The 9,782-nt window shown below is 49.6% G+C and overlaps 1 protein-coding gene across 2 annotated transcripts in view; it reads right to left on the bottom strand.

Annotated features, from left to right (window-relative positions):
• The window catches only part of Paqr7 (progestin and adipoQ receptor family member 7), a 10,150-nt gene extending 2,342 nt beyond the window's left edge, over nucleotides 1–7,808 (bottom strand). Inside the window, exon 1 of one of the 2 annotated variants that reach the window (XM_029476650.1) lies at nucleotides 7,618–7,808. The gene's annotated coding sequence lies outside the window, so the exon portion shown is untranslated. Of the gene's footprint in view, nucleotides 1–3,739; nucleotides 3,854–7,617 lie in introns of those variants that run through there. The other variant, XM_021161436.2, reaches the window with a different exon arrangement.
• Nucleotides 7,809–9,782: the final 1,974 nt, after the last annotated feature.

Genomic DNA, 9,782 nt, shown 5'->3' with positions numbered 1-9,782 from the left:
ACAGCCAGGGCTACACAGAGAAACCCTGTCTCGAAAAACCAAAAAAAAAAAAAAAAAAAAAAAAAAAGAAAAACCAAGAAAGAAAGAAAGAAAGAAAGAAAGAAAGAAACACAGCACATTTGCCTGCTTCCTGCATCCTAATCCAGGCGTATCAATTTGTGCTGGACAGTTTTATGTCAACTTGAAATAATCTAAGAGTCATCAGAGAACAGGGAGCCTCAGTTGAGAAAATGCCTGTATAAGATTGGGATGTAAGCAAACCTAGCGGGGGGTTTTTCTTAATTAGTAATAAGGGGTGGGGGAGGGCCCAGTCAATTGTGGGTGGGGCCATCTGTGGGCTGGGTTCTATAAGAAAGCAGTCTGAGCATACCATGAGGAGCAAGCCAGTAAGCAGCACCCTCCCTGGCCTCTGCATCAGCTCCTGCCTCCAGGTCCCTGCCCTGTGTGAGTTCCTGTCCTGACTTCCTATGAAAACGAACTCTTATATGTACTGTGGAAGCATAAGCCAAGGAAAGCCCTTTCCTCCCCAGACGGCTTGGGCCACGGAGCTCACCACTGCAACGGTCACCCTCAGACACCACCTTCTTTTGCTATCTGCCAGACAACTCCCTGAACAAGCTTTCTGGGTTCAGCATGCAGTGTTCTGTCCACGGAGTATCAGATGCCTGGCCAAAGCCACCTTTGCCCCAGCCACTGTATGTGGAGGTGACTATGTCCTCTGAGCCTCACTGCCAATACCTCCAGGCCACCCAGGGATGCCCCCAGGCCACCCAGGGATGCATGCACAATTTAAGAGCTTGCTGTGTGCAGGTAGCATCAGGACCTGCCCCAAACCTGCTCTCCCTCTCTTAAACCCCCACGCTCTAGGCTTCAAGACTTGGATCAGCCACACACTACTGTACGGGGTGGGGGTGGGGGGTCCTTAGCATGGGGCTCTTCTGATTCCTTCACCTCAGAAAGCCTGGCTCAACACAGACTCAAGAAGCCTTCAGATGACCTATTAACAAGGACTATTAACAATCTCCACTCAGGGCTCCTTCCTCTTCTCAAGAGAATGGACTTCAGCCATAACCAAGTGGCCTCCACTGGTGTCCACAGTTTTGTCTTCAGAATACGTCTTGTATGGCTCACAAGGACACTAGACCTGAGAGTTCCCTCTTAGACCTAGCCAATACAGCAAGGCTTCCTCTCTGCTCTGGGAACAATGAAGCTGGATGGAACCTATGAACACCTAGTGACCGGGTGTCTGTGATCTGTTACGTCTAAGGCTCCATCTCCCACTCCTGTCACTCCCCAGTACGAGGACATATCATAGGCTCTGGAAAGTTCCATAGCAAAATCTACTCAGCTTTGTCGAACCCTACATATGTCAAGTTTACACGGCTTAGGCCTCCTTTCCCAGTCATGACTACATGTTAAAGGCAGGTAAAACCAAACAGTTTGTTCTATATGTCCATTCTTCACTACCTTTTTGTAATCATTTCTTGTGACCTCCCTGGGAGGTAAGCACTCGTTCCCCATTTTGTTGTGACATAAGCTGCACTTCAGAGAGATAAAGAGATTCTTTTTTGTTTTTAAAGATTTATTTATCATTATATGTAAGTACACTGTAGCTGACTTCAGACATCCTAGAAGAGGGCATCAGATCTCATTACAGATGGTTGTGAGCTACCATGTGGTTGTTGGGATTTGAACTCAGGACCTTCAGAAGAGCAGTCGGTGCTCTTACCTGCTGAGCCACCTCTCCAGCCCCAATAAAGAGATTCTTATTCAAGGACAGAAGAAGAGGGAGAGAGCATGCCTGGCGGACCCAGTGCTCTGCCTGAAAACCTGGAAACTGTTTTGTTTTGTTTTGTTTTGTTTTGTTTTGTTTTGTTTTGTTTTGTTTTTCAAGACAGGGTTTCTCTGCATAGCTCTGTAGACCAGGCTGGCCTCAAACTCAGAGATCTACCTGAGAAATCAGGGGCAGAGGTGAAGCCCGAATCAATGGAAATGACTATGAAGAGAGAAACCCTAGGGCACCCAGAATGATCTGCCAAATTAGCAGCCAGGCCTTGCCTAGCCTGGATAGCCAGCTCAGTCTAATGCCACACCTCCCACTAGGTACCTGGGGGTGTTTCTCTGGATCCTGAAACCAATGATATCCGCTGTGGGATGGTACAAAGTCATCAGATGCCAAGGGCTAAGTGGCACTAGCACAGATGAGGGACCCTAGGGGTGGGGCTTCCAAGGGCCTGGAGATGTCTTGTGTGATGTCATGGGAGGGTGGGGCTAAAGATACCCCACCTCCCTTTCTTTCTGACGTCCATGCTAGTAAAATCCAGGCTCCACATGGGCCCTCCCAGCCAGTCCTCAGTCACAGACAACACCTCCATGACAGAACTATGGGGCTGTCTGGAGAGCTGTGGCTTCCTCGAGATCACACAACAAAAGAAGAGCCCAGCCAGCCGGTCCCAAGTGCCTGGGGCCTGGGAGGACAACAGGTACACTTGGTTGGTTCAGCAGGAATCAGAAGAGGAGTTAAAAATAAAAAGATAAGGGGCTGGAGAGATGGCACAGCGGTTAAGAGCACTGACTGCTCTTCCAGATGTCCTGAGTTCAATTCCCAGCAACCACACGGGTGACCATTCAGGGGACTCAGTAAATCACTGCTGCCATTTTTATGACTACTAGAGCGATCAGAGAAATCCCGGCCTGCAGTTAGCTTGAGGGAAATTCTTTAAAAATCTGTTCTTAAGCTGGGAGTGTGGTTTTTGGCAGGCCCAAGGCCTAAGTTCCCACCCAGCATCAAAATAAACACAAAACCCTTCAATCTGTGCCAGTGGATCTGGGGGGAGGGCTAGAAAGGTAACTAACCTAACTTAGTGTGGTGGCACCAGCCATAATCTCAGCACTCAGGAGGATCGGATGTTGAGGGTCATCTTTGGCTATACAGCAAGTACAAGGCCAGCCTGGGCTGCATTAGACCCCCGTCTTGGGGAGGGAAGTGGTCGACTGTCCCACGAAACATTTACCTGATTTTTGGGGACACATCTAAGGACCAGGGAAGTCTGGTTAGAGTTTGTACTCCTGAAGACACTGACCTATTTAATAATTAAGTTGTTCTCAGCAAGGAACATTCAGAACAAACCTACCGGATTGCAGGAGGAATCTGAATTCTGAAAACTGGCACTTGCTCACAGACCCAGAAAAGGTGGCTGGGAAGTGACTTACCCAGGGAAGTAGTCTTAACCCAGCTGCCCTATCATGGAGCTAGAGGACACCAGAGGGCAAACTGTAAGCAGGCAATCCAAAAGATACACCGCCGTGGGCTGGGGTGCTTTAGTAGCCAAGAGTGCCCAATGCTCACACAGGATCTGAGTTTGGTTCCCAATTCCAGCTCCAGGGGGAATCTGATATCATCTTCTAAACTCTTTTGTCATCTGCACTCATATGTGCACAACCCCATATGCAGAAACACATATAAAATAAAATACATCTTTAAAAAAAGAATAGGTTGCCAAGAGAAGCCAGAATTCCGGTCTCCCATCCCCCTTCTCCAGGCCTAACTCATGCTCCCCTTTTCCTAGACTCTGGGTCACCCTCTTCACCTTTTCATCCAATGTTTATCAATCTTAATTCCTCCTGGAGGTCACACACCCCTTGGTGGTACCTCCCCCTGGCTGTGGGTCATCTGGAGAAAGTGGAGAGAGTGAACCTGGGGCCCTCTGCACTGAGTTTTCTCCCAGTGCCTACTAACCTTGAGCCACCAGGCCACCCCACAGATCAGGGCACACAGGGGATGATGGGTGTCCCCGCTCTGCTGCCTCACCCACACAGATGCCTGTGGTGAGAAGCAAGCCAGAGGTCAACTTAGAGAAAGACAGGGCCACCGTCTAAAGGGTAGATGGCTACAACTCAACTCCAAAGAAGCCCAAAGTCTGGGATTTGTGTGGGCCTGGAATCTGAAATCTGGAACTTACTAGCTTGGTAACTTCCTGAGACTTCCTTTACCTCTCTGAGATGGTTTCCTGGGAGGCTAAAAGAGCTACCATGGGGCTCTTGAAAAAGCTGTCATGGCTCAATGCTTAGTGTTGCCTCTGGCTTTGGCTATAATACTTTTTTTTTTCCTGGTTTTCTGAGACAGGGTTTCTCTGTGTAGCCCTGGCTGTCCTGGAACTCACTCTATAGACCAGGCTGGCTTCAAACTCAGAAATCCACCTGCCTCTGCCTCCCAAGTGCTGAGATTAAAGGCATGCACCACTACTACCCAGCTACTTTTTTCTTTTAAGATTTATGTATTATTATATGTAAGTAGCTTATATGTAAGTATATTACAATAAGCTGTCTTCAGACAGCACCAGAAGAGGGCGTCAGATCTCATTATGGATGGTTGTGAGCCACCATGTGGTTGTTGGGATTTGAACTCAGGACCTTCAGAAGAGCAGTCAGTGTTCTTACCCACTGAGCCATCTCTCCAGCCCCCTGGCCCTACTACTTTTGTTGGGATTTTCTTGCTCAACTACATAAGCTCTGGGTGGCTTGGAGAAGTTCCTTGCACGATGGCCCCTTTTTTAAGGGGGAAAAGCGATTACACTTGAAAGGGTCCTAAGGCCCTGTGACTTTCCATCAGTATTTTAGGCCTGCAGAACAGAGCTAATGAATTGGCCTGCTCTCAGATGCCTCAGGCCTCACAAAACAACCATGGTCAGCAGGCATGGAAGCATGGCAGGCATGGTCAGCAGGCTGGGTCATGCCTTTGCCTCTTCCTGTCCTGGCCATGCAAAGTACTCATTGTTGTTTTGTCTATCCGGACTGTCCAGCGTGTTCTCCTAAAGATTATTTTATCTCACCATGGAGAACAAGGTTTGGCCTCATTAGGTAAAGAGAATAAAACCAGGATTCAGAAATCACACAATGTACAAATGTCTCTTCTCCCTTCGTTTTTTTTTTCTCATTTATTCATTCATCTTTCCTTGCTTTCTTCCTTCTGTGTTTCTTTTTCTGTGGGTATGCACACGTGTATGCATGTCCATGTGTGAGGCTCTGTGGGGACAGAGGTCTATCAGGACCTCTACCATGCTCCACTTTAATTTGAGGCAGGGTCTCTCCTCAAACTTGGAGCTCATCAGCTGGGCTAGAGGGACTGGCTGAGGAGTCCCCTAAGCTCCACCGCAGCCCTGGTGGGACAGGTTTTCCATGTGAGTGCTGGAGGGACATCCTCAGTTCCTCACACTAATCCAGCAAGCACTTTACCGGCTCAGCCCTCTTCGTCCTTTTCAGACAGGATCTCACCGTGTTGCTCAGACTGGCCTTCAAATCGTGATCCCCCTGCCTCTGCCTCCCGAGTGCTGGGATTGCAGGTGTGTACCATCATACACACCTAATTTTTCATGTTTCTATGATCCTGTTAAGAAATAAATAACCTTTGGCCAGAGAGTGGTGGTCCATGCCCTTAATCCTAGCACTTGGGAGGCAGAGACAGGCAGATTTCTGAGTTCCTGAGTTTGAGGCTAGTCTGGTCTATAGAGGTATTTTTTTCCAGGATAGCCAAGAGCTACACAGAGAAACCCTGTTCCCAGAAACCAAAAAAGGAAGGAAGGAAGGAAGGAAGGAAGGAAGGAAGGAAGGAAGGAAGGAAGGGAGGGAAGGAAGGAAGGAAGGGAGGGAGGGAGAGAGAGAGAGAGAGAGAAAGAGAGAGAAGAAAGAAAAAGAGAGAGAAGAAAGAAAGAAAGAAAGAAAGAAAGAAAGAAAGAAAGAAAGAAAGAAAGAAAGAAAGAAGAAAGAAAAAGAAAGAAGGACCCTAGCAATTTGGAGCTGAGGTGGGAGGGCTACCTGAAGCCAGCCTGGCCTACAAACTAAAATCCTGCATCAAAATTAAGTTAAGTTAATAGCCTCTTGGAAACAGAAGGAAAAATCACTTGAACTCAGGCGTTCAAGGCCCATGTGGGCAAACAGGCAAGACTCCTATCTACAAACGATAAAGAATAGCAGTAAGAAGTATAGTCAGGGGGCTGGTGAGATGGCTCAGTGGGTAAGAGCACCCGACTGCTCTTCCGAAGGTCCAGAGTTCAAATCCCAGCAACCACATGGTGGCTCACAACCATCCGTAAAGAGATCTGGCACCCTCTTCTGGAGTGTATGAAGACAGCTACAGTGTACTTGCATATAATAAATAAATAAATCTTTAAAAAAAAAAAAAAAGAAGTATAGTCAGAGTTCATATTGTGACTGGGAGGCAAACCCTCCAGAGGGGTCCTGAGGGAAAGACAAGCCATGAAGGGCCCCAAGAGGCATTGCTTAGGCTCCATCAGTCACCTACAGTAGCTACTTTCCCACATGTTTCTGCACTACTTCAAGCCCCATTGCATCTGGTGATCCAGGCCCAGAGGCACGATAATGCCGACATTTGTCTAAGACTAACTCCAGAAGCAAGGCTGCAGGCAACTTCCGGGCACCCAGTGTGGGTGAATGTAGACAGGACAAGCTCTGGCAGGCTTTCCGGTCTCTCAGCAACCAGTTCTCCTCCCTCTTTGCAAACCAATTCTCCAATTCAGCTCAACCAATTTAAAGAAAAGGCTACCTCCGTGTCTTCCAGGACTGAACAAGAAACTATTGGTGTTTCACACTGCATTGTGGGTCTCCATTTGTACTGAGTAACGTGATCAGAATGGAAATGTTAAGGACATTTTTTCCCCAAAGTTCAGACACTCCCACGGTTCCAACGAGTACCCTGAAAGGAAAGATCTTCATCATGGTGTCCCCGGGTACCCAACAAGAGCAGTCCAGCTTGAGGAATCCACCAAGCCTCCTCTCAGCCCATAGCCTGAGGCTGCCTAAGAGGCTGCAGGGGTTGCTGGGAGGAAATCCCCCAGGTTAAGGCCAAGGGTGGTGGTGGGGCCTTGTCTCTTTTCCTATCTAGGGCAATCTGGCTTTCCTGACGCTAGGGAAGGGATCCAATATTCTGGCCTGGTAGCCCTCTCACCTCTCTAAAGCTTTCCTTGGGGGTTCCCCACAAGGATCTGCAAAACACACACACATACACACACACACACACACACACACACACACACACACACATGCATACACTTCCACTCCTGCTCCTTCTTGCCCCATTATAACCTCGCTCCTAGAATACTGCACACAGCCTGTGAGGTTGTTCCTGCACAGGGAGTCTCCCATGCCTACATTCTGCAGACGACACTAAATTATTCTCCCCATTCCACAAGCCACAAGCTCATAGGCTTTGCTCCAGCCCAGGTCCTCCTTCTCCATGGCAAGCTACCTCTGGTCCTCCCATAATCCTTCTGCTCTCCCCACTCCCTTACAGTGACCCCCCACTGCTCCTCTGGGGGTGGGGTGACCTCAGACGTTGTTTCTTCCGGTCCCCTCCTTGCGGCTGATTCCCTTGGCGACCTCTCCTCACCCCTACCGGGAGGTGCTCCCCTACATAACTGTCCGGCTGTCAGGGTCCTGCTGTCTTCGGCCTCGCCCCATCTTCTGCCACCTGCCCACTTCCGCCACTGGGCACCGCACGCATGCAGCTAGGAGCACACCCCCAACCCGCGTGCCGGGGGAACACTTCTCTACTCCCAGCCCAGCCCTGCCCGGCCCCGGGATCTCCAGGAGCAGTCTCACCTGTGGTCAGAGCAGAGCTGGGAGCTGTCTGCTGCGTCCCCCGCGCTGGAGTCGCAGATAAAGGGGTAGCGGCCACGCCCCAAGCCCGGAGGGCGGCGCTGGGCACCCGGAGCTCAGCCGCCTCCGCCAGTCTGCAGCTTCTCGCCTGGCGTTATGCAAGCTCAGACTGCAGGAGGGGTCACTCCCCGACGCATCCCGGGACTTCCTGCGGCCACAGTACAGTCTGAAAATAGGAGGTCCAGAGAACCTAGGCTCAGACATGGGGCTGCAGACTCCTGCAGAGTTTACCCACTTCCCCAAAGCGCAAGCTTCGGTCTGTGATAGTTGCAAGAGAGTCGGATGAGTGTCCCAAGAGCTCTGAGGCAAGCTTGAGCTCAGCACATACCGCTCATGCCTCACAGGGCTACTGTAGTCCAGATGTCGCTCTCCCTGGGGAGCTTCGTCCTAAACTGGGCTCTCTGACTTATCAAAGTCTCATCCCGTGATCTCTGACATTTTCCCTGTCCTGGTTTGTCTAGAATTCTGTGAGAACAACCACTCCTGGTTGTCACATCTTCCAGGTATGGGCTCAGCAGAGAAGGTGAACAGCCCAGTGGGTTTTTATAGGCAGGGTATGCCTCCAATAAATACTGGCTCACAGTGCCTCATGTGCCTGCCCCTTCTGTGGCGTTCATACCTAACAAAAATGGAGTACCAGGGGCTGGTGAGATGGCTCAGTGGTTAAGAGCGCCGACTGCTCTTCTGAAGGTCCTGAGTTCAAATCCCAGCAACCACATGGTGGCTCACAACCATCCGTAATGAAATCTGATGACCTCTTCTGGAGTATCTGAGGATAGCTACAGTGTACTTACTTATAAATTAAAAAAATAAAAAATAATAAAAAAAAAAGGAGTACCAGACTGGGTCTTGAGTAAAGAGGCCTGATTGTAGAGGCTAGGGCCCTGTCCTTTACTGAGCTTTTGAGTCTAGAGCCCTGGCACATTAACAGGATTGAAGCCTGATGCTACCCCAGCTCACCCTGCGACCTTGGACAAACCTTGCTCTTTTGGGCCTCAGTGTTACAGAGATGACAGTACCACTTGACAAGGTGTTTAGGTCAAACGGTGGACATGAAGGTCTTTGGAAACTGCAAAATTTCCCTCTGTACTGTGATGAGCATATTATCTTAAGAGAATTGTGTGTGAGAGACTGGCCTCTCATTCAACAAATTCAAACGCCCACATTTCCTGAATCCATGGGGCAAGCCGACAGGCCTGCCATCCCGTGCCTACTACTCTGGAGGCTGAGGCAGGAGGATTATTTGAAGCCAGGAGTTCAAGGGCAGCCTGGGCAACATATGGTGACTGTGTCCTGATAGGATGAATAAAAATTAGAGACTTTGCAGACAGTAATGGCAGCGGTGGTGCACGCCTTTGATCCCAGCACTCAGGAGCCAGAGGCAGAGGCAAGGGATCTCTGGGTTCCGGGCCAGCCTATTCTATGGAGCTAGTTCCGGGAAAGCCAGGGCCACACAAAGAAATCCCGTCTTAAACAAAACAAAACAAACAGTAAGGACTTAGAAGAAGCCTCAGACTCAGCTTCTATTTTTGGCAGGGAGGGCAAGCTCTCACTGCTTTGATTCTTTGTTTCCAGTTGGTTTGGCTTTTGTCAGAGGTGGTGTGTTTTTTGTTCATTTGCATGTTTTTAAAGACAGAGTCTCACCCAGGTCCTGCTTGGAACTCACAAGTGAAGCAGAGGCTGAGGTCTCCCGCATACACCACCACATCCTGTCCCCTCTTGGTTTGTTTTCAAATCCACGGTTTATATGTAATGTTCTTGGCCTGTGGCAAGCGGTGAGCCAAGCAGTTGCCATGGCGACCTCTCTTGATCTAAACCATCCCCAGAAACAGGTTCTGTGTCTACCACTCTACACAGTGGGGAAGCGTGCTCTGAGGAGGAAGCAAGCTCTGAGGAGGAAGCAAGCTCTGAGCAGCCATGGGGGCCTTCTCTATGACCTTCTTCAAACCTGGAAAGTTCCTTTGAGGTGAATGTGGTGGCCACTGTTTTATGGGTAGAAAAGTCGAGGCCTAGAGCAGGGAAAGGTGCATCCAGGCTCAGGCAGCTGTAGCTATGTCTGGCTCCGGCTCTGGGAAGTGACTCGAAGGTTTGCCTGCAAGAGAGAAGTC

The sequence above is a fragment of the Mus caroli genome, chromosome 4, assembly GCF_900094665.2.
Source record: "Mus caroli chromosome 4, CAROLI_EIJ_v1.1, whole genome shotgun sequence".
Classification (NCBI taxonomy): Eukaryota; Metazoa; Chordata; class Mammalia; order Rodentia; family Muridae; genus Mus; species Mus caroli.
The sequence above is the reverse complement of the archived record's forward strand: the minus strand, read 5'-3'. Positions and strand labels throughout refer to the sequence as shown.